The following is a 16458-nucleotide window of genomic DNA, read 5'->3' on the forward strand; positions in this document are numbered from 1 at the left end:
ATCCCAGTGCTCAGTACACTCTGGGCTGCTGAACCGCCTGCCTGTGCCTCTGACTGGGAGAGAGGCGTGCTCTATTTTCCCTGCTTATTCATTTTCTGAGTCATTCATCTTGTGCTATAGCTATTGAAAACTGTAACAGAGTCTGGGAAGCGCTTGGCTTTTCAGTGCTGCCTCCTGATTGGCGTAGGGAATGCTGCTGGTGGGGAATAATGTGTGAATACCATCTGCTCCGAGGAGCTGGGAGCCTCAGTGAATTTTGCTCGGAGAGGCACCTTTAGCCAAGACTGCGGGCAGGGGAGCAAGCTCGCTCGGGCTGTTTCTTAGCAAAACTTTTAGTTATGCCTGGATTTTCTCTCTGTTCCCCTGCTAAACTTTTTTGTGCTTTGCTCAAGGGCTGAGGTGTTTCTGCTGTGGGTTTTGGGGTTGTTTGTTTTTGTTTTTCCTGTATGGGATTTCTTCTCGATTTCAGAATGCACACAAAGTGGGGAAATAAATCAGCAAGTTTTGCAGCTGTGTATTGCAGCACCACAGTCAATATGGAATGTCTGAGTTGCTTTGAGAAACTACTTCCAAAAATTTGACCTGCTCCTAAAAGGTAAGCAATGAAGGACTCTGCATTTCAGGGGCTGGCTCAACTTAGACAGAGGTTTTGTTTCATTAGGAATGAATGTCGCATTTGAAACGTGCAGTTGCCTTGTAGCAGTGCCTGAGATCAGAAACTGCTCTGTCTCAGAATGTCTTTAATGAGCCTGAAGGAATGAGCAGAGTTGGAACAATGATTGTTTTTTGCTCTTTTGTCTAGAAATAGTTTTACAGTAGATTTTAAAAACAGATGTTGTGCAGTGCAAGTGTAATTGCAGGTCAGGACTGTGTTTGCTTTTGGATTTGCATCTTTTTAAAGACAGCTTTCCCATCTCTTGTTTTCCTGATTATGGAATCTCCTTTTCAGAATGTTGTCTCAGCCAAAACACAGCTATTTTTCCAGCAGTCAAATGCTGCATTCCACTTCAAGGAGGCAAGATGTAGTTTGGGAGCCTGTTAAATCCTGCTCACTAATGACCTGCTGGTAGATTCAATCACTAGAGAGAAAAGTGTAGCCATGCCTTTAACCTCAGCAGGCCTGCCACCACAGTTAATGGCCATCACTCTCTCCCGTTACTGTTAGCACATACTTAACTTTTTTTGATGATGTTATTTTAGAAGGTGGTTGGATGGTTGTTTTCCTGGAGGTCACATTGCAGTCACTCTTGTATCTACACAAGGCAAAGTTAGCTGAGGGAGCACACGAAATTTTGATGTTTTACAGAACATCAGCCTTGCTCCCAGTGAGTCAGACTGCTCCGTTTGCTGTCATCTGTTCCAAGGAGAAATCTGCAGAGAGCATCTCTAAGGGTTCATTTGCTGAAAGCTTCATCATTATTTGTTTTTGACAAAGACCTGTTTTTATTAGCTTTCTCTTTTACATCAGAATGTTAATTGTATCTAAACTGAGCATGTAACTTCCAGGTCACTCTGTGTATTCTAAGAGAAATGTTTAGTACCCGTAGATGAGGAACGGTGAATTTATGTAACTGATACTAGATCCAACCTGAACTTTTTGAATAAGCAAGAGAAGAGCCTGCATCTAGCATAACACAGAAGAGAGTCGTAGCTGTCTCCAGTTTCACTAAGTACAAATAAATATATAAATCAACAAGCTGTCGTTTTATGGAGCCATCTAAAGGAAAAGGCTTTCAAGGTCACCAGGTCCAACCAACAGCCTGGCCTGCTGAGTTCCATCATAAGCTGTGTCCCTTGGTGCCACGTCCTCAGTCCCACGAATACCCCTGGGCATGGGGGCTGCTGCCCTCCTCAAGCAGTCCATTCCATTCTTCAACCACTCTCTCCATGAAGAAATTCTTCCTAATGTCCAATCAAAACCTTCTCCGGGGCAACTTGAGACATTTTCACCTGCTCATTTCTATGACAAAAAACCTTTGTTCGGTGAAGCCTGAATCGGGGATATTCTTGCAGGCCAAAGAAGGAATGTCTGAATCCTGCTGTAGTGCAGCACCAGTACAGGCCATTGGCTGGCAGTCGCTGTACGTTCCTGGGATACAGGATATAGGATTAAGGTCTCCCTGTCGGTGCAAGCCAACAGTGTGTCTCTCATTTTATTTACAATTAGATATCTAGAGAGGTCTTACATGTGAGACTGTAAATGACATTTTTTGACATTTTCCAGTAATGACACTTATGGAGATATAAAAGCTGTTTTTCATTCGTAGTTGCTGACAATAAATACTCATCTAGATCTTTTCTGGTGGAATTATATTGGCAACTGTAGGTTTCCCAGTTGCCATTTAGTAATCTGTCATGATCATTTTAACAAAGAGGCATGAGGAATAAAATCCTGACCATGCAACTTTCTTCCATTTCAGGCATGGCAGAAAGGGTTCTTAGCCCTTGGCAGCAGTGGCTCTGTATCAATAGCAATCAATAGTTGTTTCCATTTTCCTTCAATGGCTGATTGGCCTGCCGTTGGCCTGCCTGTTCCTAGTATGCTTGCAGGATCCTCAGTACTGCAATTTCATACATTTTTCAGTCTCTAATGCAGCTATCCTCCAGTTTAAATGTGTTCTTCTTCATCCCCTTTTTGCAAAGGTGTTCTGAATTAACTTTTGTCATTGTATTGCTGCTATATTGGATCTTCTGTTCCTAGTTAGCTCCTTAGCCATTCTTCTTCACGCCTGCAGTCCTCCTCCTTGTCCATTTCCCTTTCTTTCCTCCCCATCACCTCCAAAAAAAAAACAATTGTTGAAGACATTTGTCCTTAAACCATGGAGAGCAAATTCCACATGACTTTCCTATAGGAATGTGGAAAATCTCACGCTATTTTTGTCAGCAGATTGGAGCATTTGTTTCCTTGAAGATGACAAATTATCATTTTCACTATAGGAAGGAGTGCTTTCTTGCTAGAGAGGCAATCTGCCAATGCAGTTCCACCATTGTGTGTCTGCAGCTTAATTTCAGGAATCCACAAAGGTTTCTTTTCTTCCACTTGAACTTCTCCTGCCTGCCTTTGTTGTCAGACTTTCTCTGGGAGTTCGGTCTCACTTAATTCACAGAGAATGTGGCTGCTTCTTCCATACTTTGATGCCTGGAGTCTAGATCAGTAAGATTTTTAGCGAGCTTCAGCTTAAGACAGGTCTGACCTACCTAGAATATAGGCCTCCAGATCGTAGATGTGAAGCAGAGTGCTGAGGCACTACCATGAACATCAAAGATCTTTGCATGTACCTGTGGTAACTATTTCTTTTGCCTTTTTATGTAACCTAATGTTCCTTTTCTAAGGAGTAAAATGTAATAGGGACTATTTTTGAGTTCTTGGGGTATTTCTGTGGCTCTGATCCTGTGAATAGATGCCGCCTCCTGCGATGATATCATCGCTTCTGGTGCTTGCCAGAAGATCAGGAAAATGAAAAAAAAGCAAGATAAAATCCAGATAAGATAACAAAATCAGGATAAAAAATGGCCACCTTACCTTTATTTAGATCAGATGAAGAACAGAAGCCAGTGTTTTAAACAGAAAAGGAGCAGTGAGAGAGAGATGACTTCAGAAAATGTGGAATAGTGCAGGGCTACGGACTAGAGAATTTTGCAGAACAGTTGTGGAAGTGAAAATCAGGTTTTATTCAGGATTTCCTATTGGAAATGGTGAGCGTTCTCCTCATTCAAGTGCTTTAAACTTACATCCACGCACTCCTCATGGGAGATGGTGCTAACCCTCTGGGGTGGATTGTCTTGAGGTCCCCTGAGCAGGGACCCCTGGCTGCTCCCGCTGTGAACAAGATGCAGTGAGACTGCATAGGAACGGCTCCTTGTGCCCTTAGCCTGGGGAATTTAGTACTGAAAAAGTACAGCCCGAGTTTTATGGCAGTTGTGTGAATGGCTGTACAATGGTCAGAATCACATTTTCAACAGAATAAATTATGTTCCAAAGAAAGATCAGCTAATTTCACCTGTCTTCTTCCTCCAAACTTGTCTTTTTAGGTAGCATTTCTTTATGAAGTCACAATATCTTACTCTTTGACTCATGACATCTAAAGCAATGCTGTTCCTCTTGTAAGGCATAAAAAGCAAAACAACACTTGAGCTGCTACAAGACCATCAAGCTCTTTTATCAAGAGTATCAAGTAGTGATATTTCTTCAACTTCATTGTTTTGGCATTTAATTCCTTAGGGTTGAGGCTTTAAAATAGTTAATTGCAACATTTAAATCAAACTTGGTCAAAATAGCAGTGGTTGTGTACATTGCTGTCAGTGCATGCTGCACTGTGCAGTTGGCTGAAAATGCATTGTGAGGCTCGTGCTGTGCTACCTGCTGGCCTTCTCTGCTTGCCTGGCTGCCTTTACCCAGACTGCCATTGTTGGAAGAGGAAGGCAGCTGTGTGAACTCTGAATGCTCTGCGCTGTGCCAAGAGTTACTGCAGAAGAATAAGCACAGAACCACATTAGTGATGCTCTCAGCCATGAACCGAAGGCATGCACATCCTTTGTAAGAGTTAGTTTAAGCTTCAGGGCTCTTCTTTCAGGGGTTCTCATTACTGGAGACTGTCATATGGCAAACTGCTGGGGTGACTTGGTGTTGTGGGCAGAGGGAAAGCCAGAAGAGCCATGGGTGAATCGTTAAAAGCCATAGGTGAAATCTGAGGTGTACTGTAGAGCACAGAGCTGTTACATCCTAAAGGTCTTGTGCAAGGATGAGATTCCTTAATGCTTCACGCAGAGATATTTACAAATGCATATGTAAGACACAGATCCCTATCTACCAAATAATAAGGAGATCTGAAAGGCACAGCATTGAACAGGAGCACGAGGGGCATTTCCAGGTACCATCTAACCCTGTGCAGCACCTCTGGCTTCTGCTCCTGACCTCAGCGGCACCAAGGGAGGACAGGAAGATCATAGAATCATAGAAGATCCTTTGTTTTGTGACTGCATTTTTTTTTACTTCAGTAGCACAGAATTGAAGGCAAAGGATATTGGGACTGGAAATGAGTCCTGTACTTCACTGTGCAAATGCAGGTCTAATAGAACTGAGACAAAACGGGCAGTAATGGAAGAAATAGAATGGCAGATTAAAGCCAAGGTCTGAAAACAGGTGTCCCAGGAAAGAAATTCTTGAAGAGTAACATTTTAAATGTGCGTGATAACTTGCACTGGAAAAGAAGAGAATGTGGTTTAGATTAGGACAGTTTGTTTTTCAAACTGCAGTACGTGAAATGTTTGCAGGCTATGTCTGTCATTTATAGATATTCACAGAAAAATTTCATGGTAGTATTAATTGGAAAAATGGTTATGATTACTAATAGGATTAAAAAGAAGTGGAGAATACTGATAATATATGCAAGCTTGTGCTTTTAATAGTTTGTGTGGGTGAACTGAGGGGGGAAGTAAGATGGAACAAGTCTGTTCTTAAAAAAGAAATCCCTACAGAAAGATTCCTATCTTGGTGTGTATGGGATCATCAATTTTCCTGCAATTTTATCCACGTGATTTTAGGGACCCCCTCCTCCCCTCTCCAGTCCCCCTCCCAGAAGAAGAGCAGCACGGTAGCTTTGGTGAAAGCGAACTGAAAAGGAGGGAGAAGATTGACCAGGGAGATGTGATGGGAGATTGGGGATGTTTTTAATCTTTCATCTCCGGGGGTGGAGCAGAGCTTGTGAGTGACAGTGCACTCAGGTTTTGTGTCTGCCTCCATAGAGCAGTGTGCAATGCAGTGTGTTTCTGGCTGGGGAGCAGTGATTGTCCAACAGGAGTGCATCAGCCCAGTGTCTGTCTGTCTAACACAGCTGATCCCTGCCTTGCTTTCTTCTATATAAAATTCCCACACCCAAACTTAAAGCTCCATTTGTCCACAGTTCAGGCTAGAACACAGGAAATGTACTTCATCCATAGATTTATTCATCTTGTGGTTTCACATAACCAATGTCTGTTAAGATTTGAAGTAGTCATCTTATTTTATGAAACCCTTTAATATGGAACTAGCCTCGAATCTCCTTGCTGTTATCACTATCTGGCACACAGCAAATTATTTCTCTAAAACACTTAAATCCTATGGCAAATGGGCACCAGTGCTTGGCAGTAAAATTGAGTGTGGCTTGAGATTTCCCTCTGCAAACTGTTTTGCAAAGTGTCCTGTCTGGAGAAGCTTGGAAATCTTTCCTTTTTCCTTTTTCCTTTTTTCTTTTTTTTTTGTCCCCAAATCTTTTATTTTGATTGCTCCTTAGTTTTGTAAGCCATATGATGCATTTGATAGCAGTCATCAAAATTTACAGCTATCACTATAATCTGCTCGCTGCTGTCAGCCATCTGCATCTCTCCTCGTGTTCCATAGAAACCAAAAAGAAAGTACATAATTAATTTTAGAGCACACATCACTCCCATTAATAGAGTTTTGTGTGCTAAATATCATCAGTGTGCAATGTTGTGCAAATACTGTGGAATAAACACGAAGGAACTGGCGCACAAGCAGACCCCATGATGGCTCACAGCCCTGTGGCAGTGTTACGGGTGGGAGAGGCTGGGCTGCAAAGCTCTGGAGCCACACAGGAGGCCAGGCACTCTGACTGGGAGCCTCCGACCACAGCATTTTCATTTCATGGGATCTGGACTTGACACCTTGTGAACAAAGATGTCACTGCCTACAGACGTCTCTGCACCAAGGCAGGCACACCTGCTGTACGCACCTGGTGACGTGCAAGGGGAGCGGAGTGCAGAACACTGCAGAAAGGAATAAATCTTTCTTGATTAAGGAGAAACCTAGAGAGGTGGAAAATAGCATTTATTTAATCCTGTGATACTTCTGGCTTGGCTGTAGGACAGGCAAGATGCAAAGCCAGATGGAGAAAAGCAATCACAGATAGCAGGGCAGCCTCCTACAGCCAAATCCTCTGGATATGGCATTTCATTCTGTGGCCTTGGGCAAGTCATTTACTCCTCTGTACTCCTCTTCATCCACCTGTAAATAAAAGTTGCCACATGTCTCACCTAATATGCAATTTCCTGTATTTCACCTTCAAATCCTGTGATTCTATGATTCTATGATAAAAACAATGGTGGAAATGTATTGATCACTGTGCTTTAAGCTTGACATTTCTGACGTGCAACAGATAAGTTAGCAAGAGAAATGTTCACTGCAACTGTCATATTTCCCGATACAGTAACATCTCCTCAACTTTTTCTTCATCAGGAATCCGTGTAGAAGCTCACTATAAACCTGTCTTCATTTTCTGAATGTCTCCCTGATTAGTGCAGCTTTCAGTTGGTTTTTGTGAATGAGGGGATTGTATTCAGGTGATTGCAAAAAGGGCTGCTGAGTTAGCTTTATAAATATTGTTCTGAATCTAACTTTGTTAAAGTCATTCATGCAACATGAGTGAGAGCCTCGCAGAGCTCTTCAAATGCAAAGACCACACACTGTGTAATCTTTGGAGCCAGTCCTAATCTTGGCTCTGATTTTCTTAGCCAAAAAAAAAAAAAGGAACTCCGTGATTATAAAATATTAATAGCAAGTACTTAGCTAATACTTTATCTCAGCAATTTGAACCTTCTCACATGAGGTTGTTTTAACCACGCTCTAAATCCTACCTGCATTATCTATCACACTTTGCCTCAGACAACTGGAAAAGTGGCTTTACAGTGGCTCAGCTGACCAATTATGTTCTTAGTGAGGTATGGCAGGAAGATACCGGTAGGTGGAAAAGCACCTTTTTGGTGGTCAATTTTCATCCACAGTAGTAAGGCACTCTAGAAAGAGAAGCAGTTCCTCCTAGTGAGCAGTGCAGTAATTAAAGGTCAGCCAGATCATCAGGGCTGCCCATGGCCAGGCTGCCTGTGTGTCGTGGCTCCTACTCTTGTGCCCAGCCATGCTGCTGGCTCTGCCCACACATCAGCAGCAGCCCTGTGCATCCCGATACCAGCATGCAGAATGCTTCTTGTGCTGGTTGGATGTGCCTCTCCCTCCCATGTGTTCTTCCTTTATTAATGTGGTGCTGCCGAATGGGCTGGACTGTTGCCCAGGAGCTTTTAAACATTCCCATCGTGAATGGGTGGAAACTTTGTTGTGTTTGTACTTCTCTGAAGGAGTTCTGTGGCTTGCTCTTAGTTCCGCTCATGGCAGAAGGCGTTCTGAGAGGAGGTGGATACAGGTGGCTGCTGTCAGAGCCTCAGCTTGTCACAGGGAGTCACAAAAGTGGGACATGGTCTGAAATTTCCCAGAAACTTGCTGTGATTTCATTACGACCTGAAGCAAATTTCTGGAGGACTGCCAGGATGAAATCATGTGCAGCCATCCTCTGTGCAAAGGCTCGCCTTCCATAAGGCCTGGATCCAGGGAAAGGCTGGAATCTTTCTCACGGAGGAGTAGGGAAGGAAAGATTTCCAGCTGTTATTAACAACCCTGGGATTTTTCTTATTTGTACTGGAGCAGAAATGCATGGAAGTACCTGGAGATCTCCAGTCCAGCACTACGCGTCTGAAATCAAAATTGATCCTGGTATAAAACGTTTTGGTTGCTTGACTGAATCTCCAAAATTGAGCTATTCTTCATCAGAAATCCAGACAGAGAAATGAGCTGTTTGCCGTCAACTCAGCTGTTCTGTTAAGAGTGCAGTAAGTGGAGCTTTCACTGCATTCTGCAGGTTCTGAACAACGACTTTGGGTGGGAGGGACCTGGAAGAATCCCCACATGTGGTGCTGCTGCCTTAAGACAAACAACTGTCGAGGGCTTTGAGATTACCTCATAGGTTTGGAAAAAAAGAAGAGGAAGGGAGGAAGCCAGAAGCCAGCATGGTGCGCTGCTCGGCTGGTTGGGCACATTTTCAAGGCCTCTTTTAGTTAGAGTAATTAATGCTGTGTTTTATTAGTAATGAAAGCAGGGGCTGTTTTGTACAGTGCTGGAGCAGTAAAGTGTGACTAAGCAGAAAGCTCAACTCTGGTGTAGCATTACTTTGGCAATTTATAATCTGCCAGTATGGTTCTACAGAGAATAAAACAAGTTTATTGGTATTCAGACCAATTGTATTCTCTGATCAATTAATAATTACCTCTGCAAGACACAGAACTTCAAACAAGTGGTTGTTTTATGACTAACTGGAAAAGTATCCGGTGTGACATCTCTTCTTGAAGGCAGCCTAAAGACAAGCTCTTTTTTGAGGGCCTATTTTGCATGAAGGGATTTCCTTGAGCAAATACATGCACTGGGGCCTGAGGGTGGGCGACCCAGTGCTTCAGCCTCCTTACACGTTCGTAGTGATTCCTGCTGGTTCCATTTATGTTTTGGTGCATGAAGTATCTATTCTGCTTTGTCTTTGGGTGATGGAGCTGGCATACTGGAGGATGTCGTTGTACAGCTCTAAAATGATGCTCTGTTGGGTAATTGTCTCAGTGAGCCTTAGAGGTTACAGTTTTCCTTGATTTTTCAAGAGTTTTGGGTGCTGCAACATTGACTGCAGCAAACCTCCTGGTAACTGCTGGCATAGCTGGACAGCAAACCATCATCTCCCCCAAGTATTGCTAGGCTTTTATTTTCTGACTCTTTCTCTGCTCCTACAGGTGTAGAAACCACTTCAACCTGTGGTGCTTCTACATCTGGCCCCTGAGGGTTCAAACAGAGCTCTAATTGATTCTCTGAATCGTTCAGCTCTGAGGGTCCCATGGTTACTGCTCGAGCTCTGCTGAGTTACTGCACAGCTTTAGGCAGCGGAGTTTTACTGACTGCAGCAAATAAATTTGCTGTGCTTTATGGAGCACGAAGAAGCTTGTTTTCTAAATTTTAATTGTCTCAATAAATTGTCTTATGATTGTGTTCTATTAAACTCCAGGAAATTAATGAGAGCAATTAAAATATGGACAATATTTGGAAGGTGTGATTCTGTGATTCTGTAACAGTACAGATAGAAAAAAAGTTGTGAAATTTGGCAGAGGGCATAATGAGGACAATAAAGATTGCAGAGAGACAGAGTGCAGCTACCTGGGAACGCCCGTCAGTCATGTTTCTTTACCTCCAGAGACTCTGATGTCCCACTGGGGACTCTCTGGTTGTGCTGTTTGATAACAATTTGTTCCTGTCTTTATATGAAGACATATCCCAGAATACTCCAGATGATTCTGCCAGCAGAAAACCTGATGTGAAGGTGTTCAGTCAAAGGAATGCCTGGAGGACAAAGCATCATGGTGTACTTTCACGCTCTGCTCGTCTGGGTGTCGCTGCCACTCCTTCCCTGCAGTGACTTCAGAGTTCAATGTTAATGCTTGCAGCAAGGAACGTTCTTGCCCATGCACTAAGTGAAGGAATGTTCCTTTCTTTCATTGAGAGAGTAGTTATGCATTGTGGGGTCACACAGTGCAGGCAATACTTGATTTCCAGCCCTTCTCAGACCAGTTATTTGGATAGCTTTCAGATTTCTATTTGCAAGATTAGAATGTTTTCAAAAACATGTCAGGTTGAAGCCTCTTTATTGCTGTATCTCAAAACATCATTTGTGAAAGCTCTAATGAATCATGAGCATTTCTCATTGGAGTTACAAACGAGGAACAACCACCAACAAATCATGCCACACTGGTGTTTGAATTACTGAGATGCTGTCTGTGGTTTGGCCAGCAGCTCATTAAATCAGGAGATGAGCAAGGGGCACCTGGATGTTCTCACCTCCATACAGCAGCTGAGTCCTGTCCAGAGCCACATGAAAGGCAAAATGCAGCTGCAAGTTTGGGGGCTGTGCCTAAAGCAGTTCTTTACATTCCCTTATCCGACAGCTCAGAGAGGTGACCAGGGAGGCAACCCTTAGTTATGGAAAACTTTTCTCCTGACTCTTAGTTGAACTGGGGGTTGTGGCCTGCAGGCAAGCCAATGCACAGGGATGTTATGCACAGTGGATGTCATAATGAGATTTTACAATGTGGGTCTTGGCAGATGTATTTAATATCTGGCAATTAAAATAGCTTGACTGCCAAGCACAACCATGGTCAGATTTTTATAAGATCCCATGAATTGCTGGCCATGATATTCATTAGGAAAGGGAATTAGTGAAGAGGAGGAAAGTATGGAAGACAGAATGCCTCACTTCTTACCCATGTCCATCATTTCTCTGAGTAATAAGAATCTATGATATGTAAGATGGAGTCGGTAGTATTATTTAGGTGATAAGGTCAGCTCTCTGTAAAGTTGTCCTGGTTTCAGTCTTTCTGTGGTAATTTACCTTATGCTTACAGTACTGGATAATGACAACTTTAAACAAACGGAGCACTAAGCCTCCATCCGGCGTGTAAATCTGTGCACATGTGCTGCAAACAAGATAGCACCCACGGGCAGACTTATTTGTGTTCCCACGTGAGCCAAATGCTGCAGTTTTACATCTTTCAATTATTCAGCCCTGAAAAAATTTACTGTGAAATCCCAACAGGCAGAGATGAGCCCAAGAGCTGTAATGTACAGTTACACTGAAGGGTCACTTGATGGCCTGGACGTGCTGACGAATTCACGCTTTCATAGTGAAGTGGAATGAAAACTTGTGTTATTTTCATGCTTTGCAGCATGCAAACTCTCTCTGCTTCAGCCAAACCTAAAGCCTGGAAAAACCACGTGACTGAATTTATCCAAATTTGCCATGCTGATCATTTGTTTTTGTCTCAGCTTAATTCAGGCTGTCAGATTAATTCAGTCCCGACGTGGCAAAGAAAAGACAAAGTAATGAACGGAAGCTCCCTGAGTGGGGATCTCTGCCTCCGTGCTCCGTGTGAGGCTGTGCACGGCTCTGCCTTCACACCATCCCCAGCACTGGGGCTCCATCAGCCACCACCCGCCAGCACTGCTCCCAGCAAATGGCAGGGAAAGCATGTGAAGGTTCTTACAGCTCAGAGCTGGAGCCTGCACTCCTGGCACTGAAACATTTTAAAGCTATTTCTGTATTCTCCTGAGACTGCTCGCAAATCACAAGTAATGCTTTAAAACGAAAACAAAACAGCAAAAAACAACCCAAAATGTTGAGTTGTAGGAAAAAAAGGCCAGGTCAGGTCTCATAAGAGAAAGAGCCAATGTTGTTGGCGAATGTTGTTAAATGTTGGGTTCCTTGCTGCCTGGCACTGCAGCATGCAGCAGGCTTGTTAGATGAAGGATAGTTGTGATAGGAGGGTCACTGCAGGGGACTCCCCCAACATTCCTACTTTGAAGATTACCTCTCTGCTGCTGTATGCGGATGCACCATCAGACTGGGAGCAAAGCTTCTCCCACCTCCTTGAGAAATGTCAGCAACCAAAGAGAAGACAACACTTAATTTATTTTATTTTATTTTTTTTCTTTCAAAAGGAAAAGAAAGTCTTGTCTTGGGAAGAAGGGAAATCAAATAAAAAATTTAATGCTGGAGGAGAAAGGCAAGAAATGCAGTTGCCATGGGAACGGGAGCATAAGTAGAAACTTTCCAGCAAAGAGCAGAAACTAAAAATGAAAAAGCAGAGTGCAGAGAATGGCAGCCAGCCAGCAGCTCCAGCTCTCTCTTTACTCCTCTCAACTCAGTGAGATTTTCTTAGTCATCTTTCCACATTTTGGAAGTGCTCTGTGCTGGGGCTGCAGTCAGTGTGCTGCACCACAATGAGCAAGCAATAGCATTGCTTGAGCTGAGGTGGAGAGCACTTGGTGTGCTTCCAGGGGGTGCTGCTTCTGCCTTTGAGGGAAGGAAAAATCACCTGGCAATGGGTGTAATGCCCCCAGGGGTTTGGGAGGTAACTTAGAGATGGGCACCATCACCAGTCCTTGATTCATACCTTGTTCAGGCTCCCAGGTGGCACTGCAGCCATAAGTCACACAACTGTTTATGAGCCGAAATCCTTCTCCGATCCTTTTTAAGTAGGGAGAACAGCACACTTTGAGTCCAGCAGTGAGCAAGGCAAGGCTGGAACACCAGAAGTGCCATCTCTGGACCTCTGCTCCCATCTCATGTCACTCTGCACCTTACAGAGGCGAACTTGGGGCACAAGATGTGTTTTGCATTTGCTTATTGCATGCAACATATATTTGAAAACAGGTATATTTCAGACATTAGGTTCTGTGTAGGACTCTGGGGTAGTTTCTTGCTAGCACATTAAAGGCAGTTTTGTGCAGGAAAGCATTAAAGTCATTGGATTAGCAATTATTAAGTCCTCATGGATTTTAGCATGCATGGAAAAAGGAGATTGAAAAGCTGGGAAAGTTACCCTGTAGTGCTGCAACCCTGTTGTGGCCAGGAACTGATTTGGATGAAAGACTTTGAGCACAGCTAGTCAGCACTGTGTGCTTTTACAGATGGAAGTAATGAAACCTATGGTGCTCAGCCTTTATTGAGTCAAGTCATATTCTTGAAAATAAGCGAGAGATTTGCTAACTTGAATTCAGACTGTTCAGCACTGCATGTGATTGACTCCTTTTCCATGAACAAAAGGGACAGAGCAGCGCAAAGCACAGTCCAGCTCTGCCTCTCTGTGTGGGATGCCTGCATGGCTGTGGATGGGAGCTGCCTGAGCTCACAGTGAGGCCTGCAGGTGCTGGAGGCGCCTCGGACTGAGCAGAGCTGCTGTCTCACCTGCTTCCCTGCCCCATCTCTTACTTCAACATTAATGCAGAACTGAAGGGGATGTTGCCTTGTTGTTTGCTTGCTTGCTCTGTGTGTGTACGTGTGGGTGGGTTTTGGTGTGTTGGTTTTTTTGGTTTTTTCGGGTTTTTTAAGCTGGAAGTGTTTGAAGGAAATGCTGCCACAATGGTGGAAAAAAAATGAGAACTGGAACATTGAAAAATTGGAAACCTTCAGCTCCCCACGTGCTGCTTGTGCTGCTCCGCCTGGAAGAATGGAGGTCACTTTGAAAGAATGCTCTTTAGTGTTGTCTGTGAAAATGGCTGCATGCAGAAAACGCAGAACCTTGTGTTTATTTCCCCAGGTGACTTTTAATGCCAAAGGCAAACTGCATTCAGCCCAAACCCCGAGCACGGCAGGCCCGGCTGCTGTAGCTCCCGGGGGGGAAAAGAAACATCCGTTCTCCCGGCTCCACAAAGAGTGGATGGGGAGGGGCGGGGGGATGCGGCCGTCGGGGGGCAGCAGAGCTGTGCGGGAACGGAGCGGGCCGGGTGGGGGGGGATGTAGGAGGGGGGATGCGGGCTCTGCTCGGCGCTGCCCGGGCTGGAGCCTTCGCTTTGGCAGTTTCTAAGGTGTGATGGAGGGAAAAAAACAGAAGATCCCATTTGTATTTGCTTGCAGATTTATATGCATAACGTAACAGTATTGCGTTGGACTCAGAAATGCTAACATGGCACTTAGCAGTTCTGGCGTTTTAACGGAGAAGGGTTCCTCATTTCTGCATCCTTCTGCGCTCTGCGTCAACAGCAGTTTTTTAGTATTTTTCCTCTGTGTCCTCAGAAGATGAGACCTTCACGACTGTCTTTGAGCTGTGTGGCTCAATTTGAAACCGATTTCTGATGGAACAGACAAAACAGTGATGGATCTCAGGGTTCATTGATTACTTAGGAGTGCTCAGAAAAGCTGAGACAAGTCTACGAATAATGCATGTGATCCAAAGCACAGACCATTGGCAAAACCTTCACCAGGCTCTGTACAGTGTTGATTTATGCACACCTGTGTGTGTTAACAAAATGAAGCGTGCAGCGGTGCTTCCTCAACAAAACAGTGCTGCAGCTGCTGCCAAGGTGGGGTTTGAGGTAGCTCTGTCATCTCCATGCTGTATTACCATACACAGTGCAAAGGCAACCGTAGTGTGTTTCATGGAGTGGCAATGAATGAGTGTTTGGGAAATTCCCTATTCCTGTGGCACTGGGATATCTGTTCTCAGCATTGCTGTTAAGTATTTTACCACTCGGTTTCGTCAGTGTCTGCCAGACAGTCTTGTTTAGATGGAGATGTCTTATGCTGACTGAGCTCATCCTGCAGGAATCTTGTATCTCTGGGTAAAATGAGTTCTGGTAGAGCAGAAGTGCCGTTAAGTGACGAGCCCAGATCCCTTCAGTTCAGGTTTGGGGTTTGTTGCATTTAGTCTCATACATACACATGGGGTGCTAATCTGCACGAGACTCCAAATGGAGGAGCACTTTTCCAGTGCTGATTACTACTTGGCGTTCAACTACCAAGACAAATACAGCGCTGTAAGCGTTCTCTACCCCTCACTGGAGTTTTGTATATTAGCCTTGGCCAGACAGAGCCTCCTGGGCTGGTAAGCCTGCACAGCTTTCTCTGTGCACTGCAGAGCACAGTGCCCAGCCTGGCACCCCGCCTGCCGCGCTCCATCACGCTGGGACCAGCGCTGCCCGAGCTGCCATAACAGCGCTGTAATCTGTTTGTAATCTGTTCCAGAGGTTTTCAAAGCACAGCACAACCGAAGCAGTGAGAGGCATTGTTTGGCTGATGCCCCGGCCCGAGGTGTGCTGGAATCACAACGTTAATCTCAAGATCTTCCTCAAACATATTTCTTATCGGGGGTTGGGACTGAATTCAGAATGCAAAACCTGCTCTTCCCAGATTCTTCCCTGACCTTTTGCCCTACCCCTTCCCTTTGCAGTTCTGTGTTCACTGCTCTCTCCTGTCATCCTATCAACCTCAACAGCCTTTAAGTAGTCTGTAGGCTCTGGGCAAGGGTTACCGTATTGTTCCTCCTGCCTCTGCAGGCTGCTCTTGGAAGGAAAGATGAGAATGTATTGGAAATGATTTGCTCCTCTGTAGTTCAGAGACCCTATGTACCCCCTCCTGACAGTAGGCATCAAAAACAGAGTAGTATCAGTGCTCAAAATGAGCTGCCAGTAGGAAGATCAGTGGCCCTGCTAAACTGTCCTGTTGCTATTTTTTCTTGTCAAGGGGAATTCCATTCATTCTCTTTCAGAAAAGCCTGTTAAACGCAGCCTGCACCAAACTCTCAGCAACTGTCTGTTAATAGTTTTGGATTTCAGCTCTGTGGCCTCTGACTGCATGTTCCTTTCATATGCTCGCAGCTCCTCTGGGAGGACTGAGCCAGGAATAACCAACACTTTCTGAAGCCAGGCCTCCTGCTTTGAGACTCTCTGTTTCTTTTTGGGTCGCATACACACTCGCTCTTCATCACAGTTCAGACTTTGCTTTTGCGGAGCCCCTACTGAAATTAGGTGCTATGGGGCATCTGAGAGGAGAGAGCTGCACCCACTGCTTTTCATTCTGCTGGCTAAAGGAGGACAAAGGACTCTTAACATTTCTCTGCAGTCGCCTCTTGGCTTGGCATACTGTTCATTTCAATAATAAAGTGTTTCCTTTCATTCTCAAACAGTCAGGCCCCTGCCAGGGCCGTAATTGTTCACAGATGACTCATTTTGGCTGCAGGATCAAAACGAGGGAAAAGTGCTGTTTGCACAGTCTTTGAAACGCACAAGATGGGAAGAGATGTTCACGCTTGATATTTGTACCATATGTT

The 16458-nt window shown here is 44.5% G+C and overlaps 1 protein-coding gene across 1 annotated transcript in view; it reads left to right on the plus strand.

Moving 5' to 3' along the window:
* Positions 1–265: 265 nt before the first annotated feature.
* DAB2IP (DAB2 interacting protein) overlaps positions 266–16458 on the plus strand; it is a 146876-nt gene continuing 130683 nt past the window's right edge. The window contains exon 1 of the mRNA XM_052669688.1: positions 266–595. The gene's annotated coding sequence lies outside the window, so the exon portion shown is untranslated. The remainder of the gene's footprint in view (positions 596–16458) is intronic.

This window comes from Tympanuchus pallidicinctus, unplaced genomic scaffold, assembly GCF_026119805.1.
Source record: "Tympanuchus pallidicinctus isolate F22 unplaced genomic scaffold, pur_lepc_1.0 scaffold8, whole genome shotgun sequence".
NCBI classification, from domain to species: domain Eukaryota; kingdom Metazoa; phylum Chordata; class Aves; order Galliformes; family Phasianidae; genus Tympanuchus; species Tympanuchus pallidicinctus.